Source organism: Myxocyprinus asiaticus, chromosome 30 (genome assembly GCF_019703515.2).
Source record: "Myxocyprinus asiaticus isolate MX2 ecotype Aquarium Trade chromosome 30, UBuf_Myxa_2, whole genome shotgun sequence".
In the NCBI taxonomy this organism is placed as follows: domain Eukaryota; kingdom Metazoa; phylum Chordata; class Actinopteri; order Cypriniformes; family Catostomidae; genus Myxocyprinus; species Myxocyprinus asiaticus.
The window spans coordinates 29,827,527-29,851,103 of record NC_059373.1 but is presented as its reverse complement, the minus strand read 5'-3'; positions in this window follow the sequence as shown (position 1 = coordinate 29,851,103).

Sequence of the window (23,577 nt, the reverse complement as noted above, 5' to 3'; positions counted from 1 at the left end):
AAACGTAGACTATACGTGTGAAAAGAATATGGTACATGAAAAATAGTAATTTTCAGTAAAAAAATCTATCTATCTATCTATCTATCTATCTATCTATCTATCTATCTATCTATCTGTCTATCTGTCTGTCTGTCTGTCTGTCTGTCTGTCTGTCTGTCTTTCTTTCCTGTCTTTCTATCTGTCTGTCTGTCTTTCTTTCCTGTCTTTCTATCTGTCTGTCTGTCTTTCCTGTCTTTCTTTCTTTCTTTCTTTCTTTGCTGTCTGTCGGTCTGTCTCTATCTGTTTTTCTTTCTATCTATCTATCTATCTATCTATCTATCTATCTATCTATCTATCTATGGAAAACAAATCAAACCGATGTGCAACCTCCTGGTGGACCAAGCCATGCAGACTTCTGCAGACCATCTCATAGCACTGAATGCTGAGGAGGAGCCTAGCCTACAGTCTCGGAAGGACACAGCCTACAGGCAACTAGGCTCCAGCCTTTCATTTGAGAAGCACTCTTTGAATACGTAATCACATTCTTAACATCTACAAAACAGAGGTGATCCACCCAAGTGGTAAACATCTTCACATCCAATATCCAGTGCTCAGCTCTAATGAAAGATATTGACCCCTGGACAATTGTTTGATTGACAAGTATTTTTTCTTCAGGTGAATAACATTCCACTATTTTGCCCTTTAGCATAGTCTGTTGTTACTTTTCATACTGTCTTGTCATGTCCTTCCTCTGTGTCACAGCTCCTTTAGATCTCCTTGGCCATTTAGCGACATGAAGGGTGTAATTGTTGTGCTGGACTCACCTTCATGCATACTGTGGGTCAGACTGAAAGATCATAAGTAGACATGTCATGCATGTCCCTCCCAGTGTCCTCCCACTCCAGACTCTCTTTAAAAGATGAGGAAACAGGGTGCCCAGCACTTTACTGGCAGGTGCCAAAATGAAGTCCTGAGAGCAAAGCAGCAGGTATCTGGTTTACAGACTCAGCAGTTTCCCAAGGATAGGCGGCAATTGGTTAACAGTTGGTTCTCAGTGTGGGTTGCTATCAAAGTCAATTGAAAGTATGTTATTTTGCCCTGCCATCCACCCCACTGTTGTGCTCATGTTGTTCAAGAGGTGATCAGAACTGGCAGACCACATAATGGTACAATGAACCCTTGTTGTGATGTAGAATCCTTTTTGGCATACTTCCGAGTGGACTGCGCTGAAAAAGTCCTCAAAAGTTTTTGGGAACATTTTTACATTGGAGAGTAACATAGTAAACTCAGCAAAAAAAGAAATGTTCCCTTTTCAGGACACTGTATTTTAAATATAATTTTGTAAAAATCCAAATAACTTTACGGATCTTTATTGTAAAGGGTTTAAATAATGTTTTCCATGCTTGTTCAATGAACCATAAACAATTAATGAACATGCACCTGTGGAACGGTCGTTAAGACACTAACAGCTTACAGACGGTAGGCAATTAAGGTCACAGTTATAAAAACTTAGGACACTAAAGAGACCTTTCTACTGACTCTGAAAAACACCAAAAGAAATCTTTCCAGGGTCCCTGCTCATCTGCGTGAACATGCCTTAGGCATGCTGCATGGAGGCATGAGGACTGCAGATGTGGCCAGGGCAATAAATTGCAATGTCCGTTCTGTGAGATGCCTAAAACACCGCTACAGGGAGACAGGAAGGACAGCTGATCGTCCTCGCAGTGGCAGACCACGTGTAACAACACCTGCACAGGATCGGTACATTCAAATATCACACCTGCGGGACAGGTACAGGATGGCAACAACAACTGCCCAATTTACACCAGGAATGCACAATCCCTCCATCAGTGCTCAGACTGTCTGCAATAATCTGAGAGAGACTGGACTGAGGGCTTGTAGGCCTGTTGTAAGGCAGGTCCTTACCAGACATCACTGGCAACAACGTTGCCTATGGGCACAAACCCACCTTCGCTGGACCAGACAGGACTGGCAAAAAGTGCTCTTCACTGACGAGTCATGGTTTTGTCTCACCAGGGGTGATGGTCGGACTTGCGTTTATCATCGAAGGAATGAGTGCTACACCGAGGCCTGTACTCTGGAGCGGGATCGATTTGGAGGTGGAGGGTCCGTCATGGTCTGGGGTGGTGTGTCACAGCATCATCGGACTGAGCTTGTTGTCATTGCAGGCAATCTCAACATTGTGATTTACAGGGAAGACATCCTCCTCCCTCATGTGGTACCCTTCCTCCAGGCTCATCCTGACATAACCCTCCAGCATGACAATGCCACCAGCCATACTGCTCGTTCTGTGCGTGATTTCCTGCAAGACAGGAATGTCAGTGTTCTGCCATGGCCAGCAAAGAGCCCAGATCTCAATCCCATTGAGCACGTCTGGGAAAGGTTGGATCGGAGGGTGAGGGCTGGGCCATTCCCCCCAGAAATGTCCAGGAACTTGGTGGAACAGTGGGGTAACATCTCACAGCAAGAACTGGCAAATCTGGTGCAGTCCATTAGGAGGAGATGCACTGCAGTACTTAATGCAGCTGGTGGCCACACCAGATACTGACTGTTACTTTGATTTTGACCCCCCCTTTGTTCAGGGACACATTATTCCATTTCTGTTTGTCACATGTCTGTGAAACTTGTTCAGTTTATGTCTTAGGTTTTGAATCTTTTTATGTTCATACAAATATTTACATGATAAGTTTGCTGAAAATAAAAGCAGTTGAAAGTGAGAGGACGTTTTTTTTTTTTTGCTGAGTTTAGTTGGTTTGAGGGTTGAATTGAGTGTAATATGGTTGGATTGTGTGCCATTACAGTTAAAGAAATAGTTCACCCAAAAATTATAATTCTCTCATCATTTATCCTCATGCAATCTCAAACTCATATGGTTTCTTTCTTCTTCAGAACACAAAGTTATTTTAAGGATACTATGATGTGTTTTTTACCCATACAATGTAAATCACTGGGATCCATGACATGACATAACATAACAACATAAAAGTAATCCATACGACTATAAATCTTGAAATTCGCTCCACAGTCTCCTTGGCGCATTCATGAGAGAAGTTGATTCACACACTTCCACTCGCTTGACGCATATGAAAAATGCTGTACATAAACCAAACACAGTGTTGCCAGGTTTTCATGTTTTTCACGCCCAGTAGTGCTATTTTGAAAATGCACATGAGTTAAAATAATAGAATCGTGGGTAGAGTTTTTTTTTTTTTTTTTTTGGGATACTTTTAAAATGTAACGTGGTCGCCAAAAAGCTGAGGATAAACACTAGAAAATGAAATTTCTATGTCTCATTGTTGTTCAGTGATCCTGGAACTGAGCCAGCACTTTGTTCCAATTGGGCCGGATGTCAATTAGATGTGATTTATAGTGACTAATGACTTTATAGTGATCGCATTTCTTTAAGAGACATGGATTACTTTATGTCCTTTTTGAAGCTTGAAAGTTTAGGACCCCATTGACTTACATTTTATGGACAAAAACACCTCATACATCCTTCAAAATAATCTTTGTTTGTGTTCGGCATTTTGGGGTGAACTGTTCCTTTAACATGAAACCATAATTGACCCTATTTACTTTCTTTATACATGTTTCTGGTCTTATTGTGTATAATTCATCAGTGAATAATATTCCAAAGAAAAAAAGTAGGCCTATAAGAAAAAAAGGTAACACTTTATAATACCTTTCAGTAATAAATTATTAACAAACATTAAATGATGCTCAACAGATCATTAGTTAATGTATACTCAAATAAGTACAAATATGAGATAATGCTCTTGTTTACGGTAATAATGACAACAATATTGTATGGTAATAATAATGGTCATAATAATGACGTTAGATTTGAAAAAGAATCGTTATCATTGGGATACAGCTAGATGGTCTCATAGGTGCATTTGACCTTCAGTCTCAAAAGTGGCTCCACAACCAATAGCAAACTTGAATCCAGGTCAGACTTCATTCTGGCATTAAACATTTTTCACTTTCCAATCAATTCCAGATGAATATCCACTTTGAAAAATCTCACAATTCAGAAATAAAACTGGTTGCTGTTGCATGTTGACTTTAAAATCATATCCACAGTTTTGATGAGCCTGTCCAAGTGTCTCAAGGTGCTCCTTCCATGGAAATGCAATGTCAACAATGTAATCTGTACATCAGACAATGCCTCATGCCAAAACCTATAGGATATTGCCACCTTAAAAAAACATAGCGCCACTTAGTCTTCATCCATTATTGAGCATGATGGAGAAAAAACACCTTAACAGTTTAAACAACCTCTTTCTCTGCATCCCTCTGCCAACAGCCCACCATTGTAGGGAAAACAAATTAATTAGAGTCTGGAAAGCTGGAATCTTTGCAGCCAGCTAATCAACAATAGTATTAATTAAGCAAGCATGGACAGCACATGCATTTGGAGAAGAATGACATGGCTAGATCAATGGGAAACGTAACAAGGAGACATTGAGCGTCTGATCAGACCAGTGTGGCACTGTCACTGAATTAGCTAACCTCAATTCCCCTTCCCCAAACATCCTGACCTTTAAAGCAGAGATATTTTATTTCCTTTTTATATCAGAGACCTTTTAATCAAATTAGTGCAAATGTCTGCCTCTGACCCTCTTTGGTGAGGCCATTATTTGCCATTTTGTTTATCCCATGACAGAAAGGTTTGCTCAGAAGATGAGACACTCAGGATCCCTTAATGAAATTCTTCTTGTGATAAACATACATATTTCTGAGCTAGATTTCTACATTTTATGAAGAAAATGAGTGGTGCTTGACCGTGCAAAACTCACTGCCATGATGCTAGGAAGTTAAGTTGGGTTGCCAGAACATTGCTATGAATTTGCTAAGGTGTTCTTAGTGGGTTTTAGTGCATTGCTATATGATTGCTGGGGTATTCTGGGTGGGTGCTAGGGTGTACTAGGTGGTTCCTTAATGCCCCAAGTCAAAAGAGCCCATCCAAAGCCTCTAAGTTATTCTGATCCCTATATATGTCTCAGATTCCTCCTTTAATGCAAGCCTAAGATCTGTTTCACACCGCACTCCAAAGCCGTGTGTACGAGAAGCTGCAGCGTAACTACTTACATAGCTTTCACACTGGCTAAGATCTTGCTGTGTGACAGAGCTGCAGATCTAAACAGAAAAAAAAAAAAAACTATTTCTTGGTTACTGAAATTATTGAATATTTACTTTATAAATGCCATAAATCATAAAATGATGCATGAAGCACAATAAATACCTTGTTTCAAGCAATGAGAGAAGTATTGCTTCATAAAAGGCTACATTTCGAAAGATGTGGTCACATAGGTTTGTAGTGCATTTTCACAAGTGTATATATATATATATATATATATATATATATATATATATATATATATATATATATATATATATATATTTTTTTTTTTTAAATTTATTTATTTATTTATTTGTTTTTTTTTTGTTGAGTTCAGCGCCCTACATGTGTCAGAATCTGTGCCAAAACTTTAGTCTCACTGTCTCATCAATCACACTCCTGCTGCTTGGCACAGTGTGGCTCCTGGAGCAAGTGTGAATACTGTAAGCTGTTAATATGGCCCAGAAAAATCATACGCTGCTTGCACACTGCTTTTGCTTGTGGTGTGAAACAGGCCTAAGGTATTTTTTTTTTCCCTGTTTTATGTCTGTTCATGTCTGTAGTGCAAAGAAGCACAATAAACTAACCTATGTGGCAAAATTTAATATTTAGGCTTAGGGAATTGTTAAAATTTCAAACTGTAAGTATATGAGCAAGCGTAAAAGTGATGCTTGCCTTAAAAATCAGATGTAAGAAATAATACTTTAAAAATGTAATACTATCTAAGTGCATAAATGAGATGCCTCAGGACAAACCAATAGAAGATCAATGGATTTAAGCCATTTTTTTTAAATCCATTTTGTTTTCCAACAAAACTGATGTATTTAAAAAATAATACAGCACCGGGCTCTCCCTCACCGTCAGTCACTCACTCTCACTCACCTGGATTTTAATCACTCAAGCCTGCAGCTCATCTTCACCTCGTTTGGACATGCACTTAAGCCGCACTCTCACCCTCAGTCAGCGTCTAGCCTTATCGTAGGCATCATGGACTCTCCCTTGGCTCTGACAATGTGACTTTCAACATCTCTGCAATTCGCCTACCTGTGCTTCGACGCCCTGTTAAGTTTCTCAAGATAAGTGACTGTATATACCGAGTGTATGGCATACCGGCTTTACTAATATTCGTCCCATTCATGTGTTGATGAACTGCTTGCTCTTACAAGATTAATGACTGACATGAAGCCTGAGTGATTCCTACATATTGACATTTATGAATGACTCCTTGCCCGAGTGATACTTTCTGGTTACTCTTCACCCCGCTGCGTCAGAATCAGAATCAGAATCAGAATGAGCTTTATTGCCAAGTATGCTTACACATATGAGGAATTTGTCTTGGTGACAGGAGCTTCCAGTGTACAACAATACAAAAACAGCAGCAAGACATAGATAATAATAAAACAAATAAAATAAAATAAAAAAATGAATTATACACATACGTACAGACACACACATACATACATACATACATACATACACACATACACATGTATAGTGCAAATCTAATACAGTGCAAATGTAAATCTGTTATGTACAGTACAAAGTTTTTTTTTTTGTTTTTTTTTTTTCAGAAGAATGAAATGCAGAATAGGTTGGATGTGTTGGATAAATACAAAAAAGACTAAACTGTGTATTGCACATAGTTATTGCTCAATGGGACAATTTAACTGTTCATGAGATAGATAGCCTGAGGGAAAAAACTGTTCCTGTGACTGATGGTTCTAGTGCTCAGAGCTCTGAAGCGTCGGCCAGAAGGCAACAGTTCAAAAAGGTAGTGGGCAGGGTGAGTGGGGTCCAGAGTGATTTTTCCAGCCTTTTTCCTCACTCTGGAAGTGTATAGTTCTTGAAGGGGGGGGGGGGGGGTGCAGGAGGCAACCAATAATCTTCTCAGCAGTCCGAACTGTCCTTTGTAGTTTTCTGATGTCTGATTTCGTAGCTGAACCAAACCAGACAGTTATTGAAGTGCAGAGGACAGACTCAGTGACTGCTGAGTAAAACTGTATCAGCAGTGCCTGTGACAGGCTGAATTTCCTCAGCTGGTGAAGGAAGTACAACCTCTGCTGGGCCTTTTTCACAATGGAGTCAGTGTGGGTCTCCCACTTCAGGTCCTGTGAGATGGTAGTGCCCAGGAACCTGAATGACTCCACTGCTGCCACAGTGTTGTTTAGAATGGTGCGGCGGGTCAGTGTTAGGGTGTTTCTCCTAAAGTTCACAATGATCTCCACCGTTTTGAGCGTGTTCAGCTCAAGATTGTTTTGACTGCACCAGACAGCCAGCTGTTCAACCTCCCTTCTGTATGCAGACTCATCGTCATCTTGGATGAGGCCGATGACTGTGGTGTTGTCTGCAAACTTCAGGAGCTTGACAGAGGGGTCTTTGGTGATGCAGTCATTGGTGTAGAGGGAGAAGAGTAGTGGGAAGAGCACACCAGTGCTGATTGTACAGGTGCTAGAAGTGAGCTTCCCCTGTCTCACAAGCTGCTGCCTGTCCGTCAGGAAGCTGGTAATCCACTGACAGATAGACATGGGAACAGAGAGTTGGTGTAATTTATTCTGGAGTATAGCTTGGATGATGGTGTTGAAAGCTGAACTGAAGTCCACAAAAAGGATCCTTGCATATGTCCCTGGACTCTCCAGATGTTGCAGGATATGATGCAATCCTATGTTGACTGCATCATCCACAGACCTGTTTGCTTGATAAGCAAATTGAAGGGGCTCTAGAAAGGGTCCAGTGATGTTCTTCAGGTGGGCCAACACCAGTCTCTCAAATGATTTCATGACATCAGGGCGACAGGTCTGTAGTCATTAAGTCCTGTGATTTTTGGTTTCTTTGGGACAGGAATAATGATTGAACATTTGAAGCAGCATGGGACTTCACACTGCTCCAGTGATCCATTGAAGATCTGTGTGAAGATGGGGGCCAGCTGGTTAGCACAGGATCGAAGACACGCTGGTGAGACACCATCTGGGCCTGAAGCCTTCCTCGTCTTTTGTTTCTGAAAGACGCGGCTCACATCATCTTCAAAGATCTTAAGTGCAGGTTGAGTAGCAGGAGGGGGGAAGAGGGGGGTTGCATGAAGTGAAGGTCAGAGTGGGTGTGGGGTGTGAGATTGGGCCTTTCAAATCTGCAGTAGAACACATTCAGGTCGTCAGCCAGTTGTTGGTTCCCTACAGGGTTGGGGGTAGGAGTCCTGTAATTTATGAGTTGTTTCATGCCACTCCACACTGATGCAGGGTCGTTAGCTGAAAACTTGGTTTTCAGCTTCTCAGAGTATCTTCTTTTAGCCACTCTGATTTCCCTGTTCAGTGTGTTCCTGGCTTGATTGTACAAGACTTTATCCCCACCCCTGTTAGTATCCTCTTTGGCCTGACGAAGCTGCCTGAGCTCTGCTGTAAACCACGGTTTGTCATTGTTGAACTTTAAATAAGTCCTAGTGGGAATGCACATATCCTCACAGAAACTGATATATGATGTAACAGTATCTGTGAGCTCATCCAGGTCTGTGGCTGCAGCCTCAAAAACACTCCAATCCGTGCAACTTAAGCAGGCTTGTAGTTCCCGCTCTGCTTCATTGGTCCATCTCTTTACAGTCCTTACTACTGGCTTGGTTGATTTTAATTTCTGCATGTAGGTTGGAAGAAGATGAACCAGACAGTGACAGAGAGTCCCAAATCTGCTCTAGGGACAGAGCGATATGCATCCTTTATTGTTGTGTAACAATGATCCAGTATGTTCCTGTCTCTGGTGGGGCATGTGATGTGCTGTTTGTATTTAGGCAGTTCACATGTAAGATTTGCTTTGTTAAAATCCCCAAGAATAATAATAACTGAGTCCAGGTATTGTTGTTCCGTGTCTGTGATTTGATCAGCCAGCTGTTGCAGCGCGGCATTCAAACATGCGTTTGGCGCGATATACACACTCACCAGAATAAACGAGGAAAACTCCCACGGCGAGTAAAAAGGCTTACAGTTAATAAAGAGTGCTTCCAAATTAACGTTAACGTTGTTACACCTGTACACCAACTTTCATTGATATAAAAGCATATTCCACCGCCTCTCATTTTCCCCGTTAACTCCGGTATGCGATCCGCTCTGAACAGCTGGAAGCCCGGCAGATGTAACACGCTGTCCGGAATGGCTTCACTCAGCCAGGTTTCTGTGAAGCACATGGCAGCAGAGGTTGAAAAGTCCTTGTTTGTGTGGGTGAGGAGATATAGTTTGTCCGTTTTGTTAGGAAGAGAGCGGAGATTCGCTAAGTGGTGAATAGTGGTGGTGGTGGCGGCGTAGTGGGCTAAAGCACATAACTGGTAATCAGAAGGTTGCCGGTTTGATCCCCACAGCCACCACCATTGTGTCCTTGAGCAAGACACTTAACTCCAGGTTGGTCTGGGGGGATTGTCCCTGTAATAAGTGCATTGAAAGTCGCTTTGGTTAAAAGTGTCTGCCAAATGCATAAATGTAAATGTAAAATGTAAGTGAATACTCGGCAGCGTGTTACTGAACTCCGTGCCGACGGAGTTCAACCAGCGCACTGGCTCGTCTCCCTCGCCTCCGTCTCCAACTAAAATGTCTAGCAAAACGTCTAAATATTCGCAAACTGGGAAAAGATTGTCTGGTACATGCTGTCGAATGTTCAGCAGTTCGTCTCTGTTAAAACTGACTGGAAAAAGATTACTAAACACAGGACAAACAAACAAAAACATAAAAAGAACTGAGGAGCTCCACACCGAGGCAGCCATCCATGGCGCCATCATGATGATCAAATGTCTATGCTGGATATGTGACATTTGTTTACACTGTGTGAAACTCAAACCTTGTAATTTTACACCAACCTCCCTGTTGAAAGGAGTAACTCACCTTTATGCCAACTTGAAGCTTAAGTTCTCTGTTTTCGGCAAGTGCCGTATTTTGTGTTTCCTGTTATGGATCCGAGCCTACTAACATTGCCCTGTGTTTGACCTTAGTCTATTGTCAAGGACTTTATTCCTATCTTGTGATTTCATGTATACTCAATTTACCTGTTTCTCCTGAGTTTCCTTTAAATAATCTCCCGCATTTGGGTTCATCACAACTCCTATGTTGGTGTCGTTACAAACACATCCTCCTTTGCTGTGGCTAGAGAGATTTATGAGGTTCACTATCGGAGGTGGGAGGCAAACTACCTGTGATCTGTTGGTTTAATTGGTAGTTTGCCAAGCTACAAGCTGCTCATTATTTAAAGTAGTTAAACTACAGTCAAGCTACTCTTTTGAAAATAAATAAATTAATATATAGTTACAAGTAACTAACTGCATTAAGTAACATACTGAAAAGCACACTGAAGCTATTTCAGCGGTCAAACTATGTTTAAAATATAACTATTTGATTTCACATTCTGCTATTGTACCTTTATTACAGTTTTCTCAATCGATTTTACGCATTTCTCTAAACTCGAGTAACTGCTCTCAAAGCAATTAACTCCGCCATCTGAACACTTTGTAATTGTCCTAAACAGATTGTGCATTTTTCTTGATCTTCCTCATTTTCTTGAAACACTATATACAAATTCTCTGATCTAAAATTCATGCTTTAAAACAGTTAACATAAACAACTAAATTAAAATCATATCCTCGAATGCACGTCAGGTTGTCAAATGCCATCATATTGATATCTGCTGTGTTAGTAATGCACACAGCAAAGAAAATGCAATTTACTAAATTTTTCACACAACTGTCATGATTTTGCTATCTATAAAAGGGGTCAAATATGAAAATTCAGAGCAAACAATGACGAAGAAGAGAAGAACAACATGAAGTGGTGCAAAGTGAGAAGAGGTAGAGTGGGTAAAAGAAGAGAAAATAGGAGGAAGAAGAGAGGAGAAAAGGGGAAGGTTTTCTCAACTCTTTCAGGGGTGAGCACTGCATTGAAAAAGTTGAGGAAAGACCAAATGGAGATGGTGAGCAGAGAGAAAGAGGACATCAGGGTGGAAGAGCAAAGAAGACACAGAAGAGGCTCTCAAATGATCTGATAGTTCCTCTAATTGATCACGTTATGAATTATGGTCTCTGAGACACAAAGTGTTTGACCTAATGTGAGCAGATCTACAGTGACTTCAATCTCAAAAAAAGAAAAAAAAAAGAAAGAGAAAAAAAAGGAAGGAGAAATGCCATTCCTCTGCATACCAGTCAATCAGTGTCCACAATTACTGTACCATCTGTGCTGATAGTGCTGCCTTAGGTCCATACAATTTAGCAAGACTGCTATTTTTTATTTATTTATTTATTTTTTTATACAGTAAACTTCTTCATCGTCCTTCCAGAGGAAGAGCAGGAACAACTAGAAATGTAGAGACATTTTATAAAAACTGATGGAAAAAGGTCTTTTCTGTGGATTTTTATGATAAATGTGTTATTTCAATCAGAGCTGTGTGTCTATAGCTGAAAATGTTATGAATTCAATAGAGAACACATCTATAGTTTTTATGTTAGTGTTTAGTTTTAATAAACGCATTATTAAGAAAGAATAAGTTGCTTCATTATGCAGTGAAATTGAATTGTTTTGCAAAACTGAGTGCCTGTTTTATCCGCTGTGTGAATTTGGAGAAATGTATAAAATCGACTGTAATAAAGAAACACAAGGTAAAAGGTGTGTAGTCTATAGTGTGGTGATCTGTTGACATTTCCCCAGTGTGAGGTGAACCAAGGACATGGTTCCTCTCAGCTTGTCTTGTAGACCGAGAGACTCTGGCAGTGACATTATTGTTGTTTGATGTTTTCGTGGCCGTAGGCTCATCCATTGGCTGTCCATCACACATCTGCCATCAGCAATGTACACTTGACACAAACCATTTCTCAGATGTTTGAGTCAGAAGAACAGCTGCTGAGCAAACACACAGATCCACAATTTAATGATTGATGCACATTATTCAGCTAAACCATTACAGTCTTTTAAATCATTAAACAGGAAGATTTTTAATTAATGGTTAAATATTGAGGGGTGAATTCACTAATCAACCAATTTGTATACAATATATCAGAGCAAAACATTGTCTTGTTCATTAACTGCTCACAATCCAGTTTAACGAGGAACTACAGTGCTAGCACTGTGCCATGCATATTTAATTAAGTTATTTCTTTCTATGTACTTGGGCTTATTACAGATTGTGCCTTATTCTCAAAAGTCAGCGCTATTTGCCTGGCTCAATTGACGTTGGACTATTACATGAAAAGCATAAGTTAAACATAATTTAATTTAAAAGGTCTGTGTATTCATTTGCTCTTGATCATGGCAGCAGTAATTTGTCAAATTATGGAGTGTTATACTGTATGCCCAGTTATATCTAGACGGGTAGTGCTGTCGAGCACAGTTTCACTATTTTAAAGAGCTGATTTAGGTGCCTGGATCACAGTGGTGGAGTGATGCGATACAGTTTTAGTAAAGTATGCCAGTTCATGGTAGTCTGCTGTATCCTCCACAAAGTAACACTCAGAACAGACCTGCAAGATGAGGAATTGCATCATGCAAATTGCGTTCAGAGAAGATTTTTTTTAACATGTTTGCGGCATTAACAGAGCACGATATTACAACAATATTGTGAAGTCCCTCTATAAAACAACGTTAGTTTATCATTTCCTTTTTTACACAATTACTTTTTTAAAGTAAAGTTTTTTTTCAACACTCTTTTGGGTCTTATTAATCAAACAATCAGTTTTTGAGCAATTGGTTTAATTATGATCAGGAATAAAGCATACATTTAAAATATATATATTATTATTATTATTTATTTTATTATTTTTAAAGGCATGCACTTAGTGTTTTTGGGCTTTTCAATGAGTAAATATGTACTCACTTTGCTGGATTTTACTTTTTTTTATTTTTTTTATTAAATAGGTTAAATTTTAAGTGAAGATTACAGAAAAGTTTTGTAAAGGTAAATTACAGTAATGGAGATCCACAGATAATAGCTAAAACAGGTAAAATGTCTGAAATTCCAGAAGCTTTGCAAGAATTTGACTAGAGTTCTAAAACATGTTCTTGAATCTTTTGGAATTTTTGTCAACCTATTTTTAACATTTATTGGTCCACACACCACTTGTGGTTTATGCTATGAGCTCAGTCTATTGGCACTCTTTCACAGCTTATCACACTAATATTGTAGAAACCTCTTCCATATTCTGGAACCTCTCCCCTATTCATAAACTGTTCTTACCTTTTAATTTTTGTTGTATTTCTAGCTTTTTTTCAAACAATTTAAATATAATTTTACAGTGGCCTTACACATATACAATACACGTACCAATGTATGAATCTCATTGCATTTAATAACAAATATCAAACCAAGCTCCATTTGCAAAAAAAAAAAAAAAATGTTAGATCATTTCTCAGAACTAACTTTACTTTTCTCAACCATTTTTGCTTTTACTATTACAAAACTGGGCCTCGTTTCCCAATAACGATTTATCTTAGCAGTTAAGAGTGTTTTCTATGAGCGATTTTATGAACGTTCAATATTTTTTACGTGCGTTTCCCAAAACTGCACTTAACAAGAACGCGCTCTTAAGTACTACTTAGCAGATGCTGTCCAAGGCTCTGAAATGTCACGCAATGTACAGCGATTGGATTTGAAGAAAGGTCAAGACAGTTTTTGTGCAACTTCAACCGAAATAATTAATCACCATGGTACACTACGAATTATTATGCTATGTTATCACAGATAATAGGCTAAAATTATGTTATTACATGATGTTAAATAGAGCTCATGTGAGGAAGGTGTTGCACCTTGACAGGTATCGTGATTTAATAATCAATGTTAAGTGTCTATAAATACCAAGTAACACGGAAGCCGTTTGGAGTAAAGATGGCGAGTGGCAAAAACGCAAACTTACTTTTCGGCTGGAGGAAATCCATTTAATGTTAGATGAAATAGAAAACAACAAGCATGTGTTGTTCAGTAGATTTAAAGGTGCCCACACCAGTAAAGAAAAGCTGCAAGTTTGGGAGGCTACTGCATCCAAGATAACTGCAACAAAGAGAATTAAAGCAAGATATAAGAAAGAAGTGGCAAGACTTTTCAAGTCTTGTCAAAAGGAAGGGGGCTGCACAAAAGTCTTCAGTTAATAAAACCGGTGGTGGCTCTAGCTCTGCCAGTATTGTCACCCCAGAGGAAGAGAGGGTTATACATGGGGGTGCCTTGTCCACTGCAAGGAGATCCACACAACCCTAAAGGAGGCTTCCGAGAGAGATTTGAGGTTAAAGGAGGAGGTGCTAACCATCTAGAGGGCTCGCCTTCAAATTGAGGAGAGAAGGAGGAACTACATTTTGCTAGGCCCTCAATTTCTGTGCCTATTTTTCCTGACCAAGTTATTATTTAATATTATTTTGGAATATAACAGAGTAGCCTATAAGCATACAATGTGTTTGTGTGTTTGTGTGTGTGTGTGTGTGTGTGTGTGTGTGTATTAAATATATATATATTCACTGGCAGCCAAAAGTTTGGAATAATATACAGATTTTGCTGTTTCGGAAGGAAATTGGTACTTTAATTCACCAAAGTGGCATTCAACTGATCACAATGTATAGTCAGGACATTACTGATGTAAAAAACTGCAACATCACTATTTGAAAAGTCATTTTTGATCAAATCTAGACAGGCCCCATTTCCAGCAGCCATTACTCCAACACCTTATCCTTGAGTAATCATGCTAAATTGCTAATTTGGTACTAGAAAATCACTTGCAATTATATCAAACACAGCTGAAAGCTATTTAGTTCATTAAGTGAAGCTTAACATTGTCTTTGTGTTTGTTTTTGAGTTGCCACTGTATGCAATAGACTGGCATGTCTTAAAGTCAATATTAGGTCAAAAATGGCAAAAAAGAAACAGCTTTCTCTAGAAGCTCGTCAGTCAATCATTGTTTTGAAGAATAAAGGCTATACAATGCTTGAAATTGCCAAAAAACTGAAGATTTCATACATTACAGTCTTCAAAGACAAAGGACAACTGGCTCTAACAAGGACAGAAAGAGATGTGGAAGGCCAGATTTACAACTAAACAAGAGGATAAGTACATCAGAGTCTCTAGTTTGAGAAACAGACGCCTCACATGTCCTCAGCTGACAGCTTCATTGAATTCTACCTGCTCAACACCAGTTTCATGTACAACAGTAAAGAGAAGACTCAGGGGTGCAGGCCTTATGGGAAGAATTGCCACTTTTGAAACAGAAATTCAAAAAGAAAAGATTAGAGTGGGCAAAGAAACACAGACATTGGACAACAGATAATTGGAAAAGAGTGTTATGGATCTTAACCCCAGTGAGCTTTTGTGGGATCAGCTAGACTGTAAGGTGCGTGAGAAGTGCCCGACAAGACAGACACATCTATGGCAAGTGCTACAGGAAGCGTGGGGTGAAATGTCACCTGAGTATCTGGACAAACTGACAGCTAGAATGGCAAGGATCTGCAAAGCTGTCATTGCTGCACGTGGAGGATTTTTTAATGAGAATGCTTTGAAGTAGTTTAAGAAGTTTTGAATTTTTTTTACAAATTGTAATAATAATTTTTCACATTATTAATGTCCTGACTATACATTGTGATCAGTTGAATGCCACTTTGGTGAATAAAAGTATTCAATTTCTTTCCATAAGAGCAAAATCTCTACATTATTCTAAACTTTTGGCTGCCAGTGTGTGTGTGTGTGTGTATATATATATATATATATATATATACACACACACACACACAATGTTGGGGGTAACGCGTTATAAGTAATGTGTTTTACGTAATCAGATTACTTTTTTGAGTAACGAGTAAAGTAACACAAATTTTTTAAAATATTGAGTGTAAATTTATAACATTATGCTTTGTGTTATATTACCCTGGAATTAGTTTAAAAAAATGAATTACCACAGCTGCGAGGGGGTTTTGATTACAGCTGCTGAGAGAGTGACATTAAATTTGGCATCTTCTCCCATCTGACTTGCTTAATCCACCACTCTCTAAATTTTTCCTCTTCTGGAAAGTCATTCAAATATAAAAGTTGATTTTTTTTCTTTTGGTCTTGGAGCAAATGGGTAAGTGAAAATAATATTTGTTGTGATCTCCCATTCACTGCTATCGAAGTTTAAGCTGCAAACCTTTACTTCCACATTCCAAAACCCAGAGTGTGAGGTCTATGAAGTTGTAGTATGTGTGTGCATGATGGGTATTTTAATTTAATTAGAGTATGAGCCATGCTTATCAGTGATGGGCAGAGCACAACAAATCTTCTTTTAGTCCACCCTGAGATTTATGTTTTAAAAACTGCTAAATATTGCTGATAAAGGAACGTAAATCTGAACGCTTCAATGGAATCCAGTTGTACTCATCATTTGCAGAGGTTTATTTTTTTATGCACTGGAGCTTACATGAGCAGCCGTCATAAACTTTGCCATTGTCATGACAATCAGAGCAAGAGTTAAGAAATATCTCCTCATAAGGCAACATTTTTGTCAAAAAATTTTACATTCGTGTAAGTGAAACTTTGATTCTCACGATTGATTCATGTAGGCTGCATTTAAAATTGTGTAAACACAAATTTTTGTGGTATAATATAGCACAGGCATAAGTCCGGAGAAGTCTTCCCATGGCAATGGCATGATTATACAGTTACATACAATGTGGAATGATTGTGGACTTTTTGTGCATCCGAATTGCTTTGTTTTAAAGCTGTCTGTAACTACTTCTCTAGGATCAGTTTGCATCAGAACTGCTCTGTGTTAAAGCATTTAACATTCAACATTCGGTTGAGAGAAACGCGATTGATTCATGTGTAAATACACACTGCATTAAAAAATCAGTAAACGCGTTTAGGCAGAGGGATTATAACACTAACCTTTCACTGGACACAACATGATACACAAGGTAAAATACTCGCTCAGTTCACTGACTTATGCAGCCAAACTGCTCCGTGTTAGAGCTCCCTGTAACTAGGAGAATGGGATGAGAGAAACTGACTCTGGATCAGTGGCTGCGAGCAACGTACTACATGGTTTGTGTACGCAGACAAAATGACTTAATTTCTTAAAATATTCAAAATTTTTGTTTTATAATAAACAAGTAATGTGATTTGTGAAACAATTTTTATGACATTTTGGTAGCATTAAAAACGATTCCCTTCAAGTTGTATCAACATGCGTTTGCAGGTTGTCCGCAGTGAGCACCATGGATCAACTCAAAACAAGCTTGCACTGAGATTACTTTAATGAAAAATATTCATTTATTTATCTGACTTATTCCTTGAACATGTTAGTCTGGCATTTCCCACTGAATTTTATCCTGACTTCTGAAAAAACATCTAAAGTTGACTCTAGCATTGTCGATGGGCACAGCACATGATGAAATGTATATGATGCAGGTTCAGATGTTGAACTTTGTTGCATTTGGTAAGACAATAGTTATTCTTCATTATTCATGTTGGCTGCCATGTTGATGGAAAAACAAATCATGCATATTCCTGTTATTGAATCTTTAATATAAATATGACATGAAGACCTACTGATTATAGACTTTCTAAATATCTGTTTGTTTAGTATGTTGTTTTGACGAGTGTTGTACAGTAGCTAGCATGACCTGTAATGTCTCTTGTATGCAATGCATGACTTATTTGTATGGAATACATAGCACAGCAAAAGAGAGAGTGGCAGTAAGAAAAAAAGTTATGCAAAAATAACGCAAAAGTAACGTAACACTTTACTTTCCAAAAAGTAACTTTTTAATTAATTCAGTTACTTATATACAGTTGTGCTCAAAAGTTTGCATACCCTGGCAGAAATTGTGAAATTTTGGCATTGATTTTGAAAATGCAAAAAAAAACTGTCTTTTACTTAAGGATAGTGATCATATGAAGCCATTTATTATCATATAGTTATTTGGCTCCTTTTTATATTATAATGGTAACAGAAATCACCCAAATGGCCCTGATCAAAAGTTTACATTCCCTTGAATGTTTGGCCTAGTTACAGACACACAAGGTGATACACACAGGTTTAAATGGCAATTAAAGGTTAATTTCCCACATCTGTGTCTTTTTAAATTGCAATTAGTGTCTGTGTATAAATAGTCAATGAGTTTGTTAGCTCTCACATGGATGCACTGAGCAGGCTAGATACTGAGCCATGGGGAGCAGAAAAGAACTGTCAAAAGACCTGCGTAACAAGGTAATGGAACTTTATAAAGATGGAAAAGGATATAAAAAATATATCCAAAGCCTTGAAAATGCCAGTCAGTACTGTTCAATCACTTATTAAGAAGTGGAAAATTCAGGGATCTCTTGATACCAAGTCAAGGTCAGGTAGACCAAGAACGATTTCAGCCACAACTGCCAGAAGAATTGTTCAGGATACAAAGAAAAACCCACAGGTAACCTCAGGAGAAATACAGGCTGCTCTGGAAAAAGACGGTATGGTTGTTTCAAGGAGCACAATACGATGATACTTGAACAAAAATGAGCTGCATGGTCGAGTTGCCAGAAAGAAGCCAATGCCACAAAAAAGCCCGGTTACAATATGCCCGACAACATCTTGACACGCCTCACAGCTTCTGGCACACTGTAATTTGGAGTGACGAGACCAAAATAGAGCTTTATGGTCACAACCATAAGCGCTATGTTTGGAGAGGGGTCAACAAGTATTGTGCTCCTTGAAACAACCACACTGTCTTTTTCCAGAGCAACCTGTATTTCTCCTGAGGTTACCCATGGGTTTTTCTTTGTATCCCGAACAATTCTTCTGGCAGTTGTGGCTGAAATCTTTCTTGGTCTACCTGACCTTGGCTTGGTATCAAGAGATCCCGGAATTTTCCACTTCTTAATAAGTGATTGAACAGTACTGACTGGCATTTTCAAGGCTTTGGATATCTTTTTATATCTTTTTCCATCTTTACAAAGTTCCATTACCTTGTTATGCAGGTCTTTTGACGGTTCTTTTCTGCTCCCTATGGCTCAGAATCTAGCCTGCTCAGTGCATCCACGTGAGAGCTAACAAACTCATTGACTATTTATACACAGACACTAATTGCAATTTAAAAAGCCACAGGTGTGGGAAATTAAACTTTAATTGCAATTTAAACCTGTGTGTGTCACCTTGTGTGTCTGTAACAAGGCCAAACATTCAAGGGTATGTAAACTTTTGATCACGGCCATTCGGGTGATTTCTGTTATCATTATGATTTAAAAAAGAGCCAAACAACTATGTGATAAAAAATGGCTTCATATGATCACTATCCTTAAATAAAAGACAGATTTTTTACATGATCAGTCATATTTTCAAAATCAATGCCAACATTTCACAATTTCTGCCAGGGTATGCAAACTTTTGAGCACAACTGTATATATATATATATATATATATATATATATATATATATATATATATATATATATATATATATATAAATTACTTACTTTGATTACTCAAAACCCTTTATAGATTAAACTTTGTCATGTCAAGTTCCTTATCCAAACCTAAAAAAATTTATTTTCATTCTTCTAGATCCAGCTGTGGAAGCACAGGAAGGACAGAGCAAAGAATAATTTAAAAAAAACAATCCTTAAATGTTCTTGTCTCTTGGCGTTTCTTCAACCCTCCTTGTAACTTGTCTATGTATGCATGATTAGACACATTTTAAGTTTAGAATTAGGTCTGTGTTGAAAACCCCCACATATAAATGGTATCTCAAATAAAGATGTCGTGTCAGATCAAACAGCCTTTAAGTATAGTATTTTTCACAATACTTAAGTTTAAGTTAAGATGCTTATCTCAAATTATTTTTGTCACTGTTACTATATACTGAACAAATAGACCTTATGCGTTTTCAATAAGAAGCACAATGACCAATGGCTTTTCAAAATCATGTTTGCTTGAAGCATCATAGTAATCACCAGTTTGCCAGAAATGTAATTTTATTTAGAGCATACCTTGACTGTTTAACATACTGTAACTGTTTTTTGTATTACCCTTATCATAATCAATTTGGTAATTCATATGGCCTACAGGTGATAACTGAGGGTGTAAGATGTTTAAAATTAATGACTTAATCAATTAGAATTATATACACGTTCATCCATTACAATGCCACAGTATTTAAAGTGGAGGTATTTGCTGGTTGCCTAAACTAGACATGGCTGCGATGCAGCGTGTGATCCATTTGAGAGAAAGAGAGAGAGATAGCTTCGTCCCAGGAGTAGTTTGGTATGACTCAATGCCTTCCTAAGGGATAACATCAACCAACTGGTGATCTAAAATAATGTGGCAATCCTTGAGAAATATCGTCTTCCATGGCAAGAGATTTTACAATTTCTCAATGCGATTGCACCAGACCTGGTGAGACCGACCAAGAGAAACTTTGCTTTGACACTTGCGACCCAGCTCTTGGCAGCGCTAAGATTTTATGCAACTGGAAGCTTTTTGCAGGTTCTTGGTGATGGGCTTGGGCTCTCCAAGGCGTCAATGTCAAGGTCTGTGTAGGCAGTATCCACTGCATTACTTCAGCACATCCTGGACCACATACAATTCCCCACCACCAGAGACGACAACGTCTTAGTTCAGGAGTTTTTCTTTACAAAGCACAAATTCCCACAAGTCACTGGAGTTATAGATGGAACTCTTGTTCCAATTCATACCCCTTCCAGTGAGGGTCGAGTGGTGAGTGATCATCAGGGGCTCATCAGGGATATTGTGGTGAGATGGCCTGGAAGCTCCCACGACTCCTTTATTTTTTCAAATTCTTCTGTTGGCCAAGAGGCACACACTTACAGAGGTGAATGGCGGCTCCTTGGATACTGCGGATATCCTCTGAGGCCTTATCTTTTTCTCCCTTTGCCAACCCCCTAAATGAGAGGGAGGAAATATATAACTAAGCTCACCATGTCGCCAGAAGTGTGATGGAAGCGATGGAAGTTGTGATGGAAGTTGTGTCCACAAGTCGAGTGGTGCTCTCTGTCCTGCAAAATGTTGCGCAGTTATTGCAGTAACCGCAATGCTGCACAATATTGCAACCAGAGCTAGGGCAGGATGAGGAGGAGGATGATTATCAAGATGGCGAGGGAAGACCTCACCATGAACCCCGACATGTCCAATATATGGCTGGTTTAGAGGCACGCTGTGATGTAATAAATATATGTTTTTTTTATATCCCTGCCTAAGTGTTCATTATTTAATTACATTTAAATTATTTATGAAGTTTTCTATGTTGCCTTCATTTATATAATTTTTCAAATCAACCACCGCATCACATTTGTCTGCACCAAACACTGTGTTGACTTGAAAATATGTCTGCTTAACTGAATCTTTAACTGATGTCCCAAAAAAAGTCCTTATATGTCAATAGTCTGTTTCTAATAGGTCTAACTTCACATATTTACAGCAATTTTACAAGTGAGAAGCCTGATATGTAAAAGCAGAAAGCTATAAATATTCATTAAGATATGTGCCTTGAAGTGTGAGAGCTAATTGTAGTTTTTGGGGTGTCCTTCTAGTGTCTACACTGGATCATTTTGTTTAATATGCACTTAGCGGGGCCTGGGTAGCTCAGTGAGTAATGACGCTGACTACCACACCTGGAGTCACGAGTTCAAATCCAGGGCGTGCTGAGTGACTCCAGCCAGGTCTCCTAAGCAACCAAATAGGCCTGGTTGCTAGGGAGGGTAGAGTCACATGGGGTGACCTCCTTGTGGTTGCTACAATGTGTGGTTCTCGCTCTCAGTGGGGCACGTGGTAAGTTGTGCGTGGATGCTGTGGAGCATAGCATGGGCCTCCACACGCGCTACGTCTCCACAGTAATGCGCTCAACAAGCCACATAATAAAATGCGCGGATTGACGGTCTCAGACGTGGAGGCAACTGAGATTCGTCCTCCACCACCCGAATTGAGGTGAGTCACTATGCCACCATGAGGACTTAGAGCGTATTGGAAATTGGGCATTCCAAATTGGGGAGAAAATGGGAGAAAAAAATTTCAATTAGAGATCTATGACAGCTCCAGAGCACTTGTAAATCTACGAGCATTTTCAAGTACTACTTAAGTTACGATGACTTTAGGAAATGGGCTACAAAACCAAGATGAATCGTAAGATGTATTCTACGATCTACTTAGGCTACGATGCTTTAGGGAAACGAGGCCCTGGTTGGTTTAGACACAACTAGTTGGCAGCAACTGGAAAAAAAGAATTGCGATAGGAGGTTCAATCTCTCCCATCCTGTTCACAGCAGCATTCAGCTTGGTGCCAGACAGATGGCCCGAGGAATCCGTGCACAGTCTGGAGTGAGATTCCATTATCAACCTTGAATGTGGACCTCTTCCAGTATAGGCCATTTACAAGCACTTCCAGCCATTTCAGTGATACAAAAATATGAATTCATACTACTTTATCTTGCAAGCTGGCAATACATGTGATCATATTATTATCATACATTATTATTTTGAAAACACATTAGTTTGCAGCACATATTGTTTTACAATTTATCACATGTTGCCATTGTTTTATCACACGCTCTTGCACCGGCAGAATGAATGATAGATCAGGCGCTGACAGCTCCGTCTGTCAGGGCTTCCACAAACTTTACACAACCAGGAGAGAATAGGAAAGAGCAGAAATCTGCTGGGAAAATGCTGCTTCAATTTTCTTTGCACCAAAACAACATATTGTTTCATCTTGGCAAAATAATAAATGGATTATTCTCTCCATTCTCATGATGTAAAAATGAAAATACTGCATTGTCACGCTCTTGATAAAGAAGCAGATTTAATTAATACAACACATAGCACCAAGTGAATGATCTGCTTACTCTTTTATTATACCTAAATCCTGACGTTAGAAAATTATCCAACATTAGGATAACATTCTGCTGTATATCCTGTGGTTGTGTGATAGTTTATAAGCCCATATCACTAAATTCTGGTATTATTATGCAGCCGCTTGCTTCTGCATTGCAGAATAAGGTGGATATTGCCCAAAAGTTTGCTAAAAAAAATCCTTTCCAGGTTCAGTTCACTTTCATTTTTTGTGCATTGTCAAAATGAATAAATTGTGTGATAAGAGGTCAATAATTCCATTAGCATTTGAAAAATGTGGCCATTTCACAGGAAAACTCTAGTTACAGACTGATCTCACTGTGAATTTGGAAACAGGTTGACCTTTTCTTGAGCTCCAAGTTGGTTGGTTTTAGTTGTCAATGATGTAATACACTAAAGAGGACACTAACATTTTATTAACTCTACCTCCAAACGACAACTCTAAACCTAACCGTCAGTAAAAATGTTATCTTAGAGGGGAAACGGAATCTCTGAATCAGCTCGTCAATGATTTTGTGAACACGATCACTTCCTGGTTTCAATGTACTGACGCAATGCGCTTCTTGTCATGTCACAGGAGAAGGTAAACAAACTTGAACCGAGGTAAAAATGTCTGGTGGGTGATGCTGCTTGTCAATAACTCAGCATAATA